This window comes from Palaemon carinicauda, chromosome 19 (assembly GCF_036898095.1).
Source record: "Palaemon carinicauda isolate YSFRI2023 chromosome 19, ASM3689809v2, whole genome shotgun sequence".
NCBI lineage: Eukaryota > Metazoa > Arthropoda > Malacostraca > Decapoda > Palaemonidae > Palaemon > Palaemon carinicauda.
In genome coordinates, this window is record NC_090743.1 from 66,066,518 (window position 1) to 66,068,027 (window position 1,510).

Sequence of the window (1,510 nt, forward strand, 5' to 3'; positions counted from 1 at the left end):
GGGACCATTCGATATTTTGGAGAAGATCAGTGACCTGACCTACGTTATCAGAACCCCAGGAAGAAGGAAAAGTCAAAGGAAAGTACATGTTAACCAATTGAAACCCTACTTATACGAAAACGAGACCAAAGCTTCAGAGGTGTGTATGGCACAAACCATACCATCCATGGAAGACGATGATGGATATGAGTAGGGTTGGTAACCAAAGTGAATAATTCGTCTATCATTCGGAACTTGGAAGACAAATCAACTCATTTGAACCAGGAGCAACAGGAGGAATTTAGCCAATTAATTAGAAGTTTCCATGAAATGGTCTCAGATGTCCCGAAACGAACCAACCTGACAAAGCATGAGATACACCTCAAAACAACAAAAAACCATTCAAACAACCGGCTTATCGACAGTTGCCGTTATCATCGAGAAGTCATGAGAAAAGAAGTGGACTATTTATTACAAAAGGGATTAGCCGAACAAAGTTTTAGCCCTTACAGTTTTTCATACTTGCTCGTGAAAAAACCTGACAGATCTTTCAGGATGTGTATAGACTACTGAAAGTTGAATTCGATCAGTTGACCGATCATTATCCATTGCTCCTCATCGACCAACTATTTGATAATATCAGACAAGCAAGGTTCATCTCCAAGATTGACATGATAAAAGGCTACAGTACTATCAAATTCCTTTGGACGACAACGCTATACAAACCATACGAGGTATGAACGAAGGCTTATGTAATTCATTATTTTTAGGTTTCCATGATGTATTGCGCCATGTTTGTGAGAAATTGTGCAATTCTTATATTTGGTAGGTGTTTAAAAGGTTCTTGAAAAACCCCGAATTAGTCTTTATCTTTTTTTTATTTCAAGGGGGTAGGCGGGCGGAGGTAACTGAGAGAGAGAGTCGTCTCGCTGGTGTGTGATTAGGCGTCTGATAGGTAATCTTTGGCAAGCTTACGCCATTAGGCCAGCCACCATGCTTCTAGACTCCTAACCTAGAAGAATCTAGAATAAAAAAGTCAATATATATGTGCCCCTAGGAATGCGTAGGGTAGAAGAGAAACAGCCTGTCCTGTGAAAGAGCCAAAGTTCATCCTCTCTCTCAAGGGCCTCGAGTGCGTCCTCTCCAAAGTGTACAAGTTTTTATACAACATATATCGTGTGTAGAGTGTTAAAACGTTAGAGAAACCTTAAAAGGGATTTCAAATTTATTGTGTTTGTGTACGTGCTGGTATTATGTAAATCTTTGCAACTAGCCCAGTGAGATCTATGTAAAAACATGAAGTGTATATGTAATGCTACCTGGTCAGAACCTTCATGTGAGCTAAAAACTTGAAAGTTTATCAATTACTTTATGTAATTTCTATAGAATTTGAATCATTAGAGTGTTAAAGTTTACCGTTTTTTCATTATTACCAAGATTAAATATTTGTGTAAATTTTAGTTTTCAGTGAAACAAGTGATTATAAAATTTTCAGAGTCGAATATTTTCTTGTTTTATTCTGAGGTTTTAT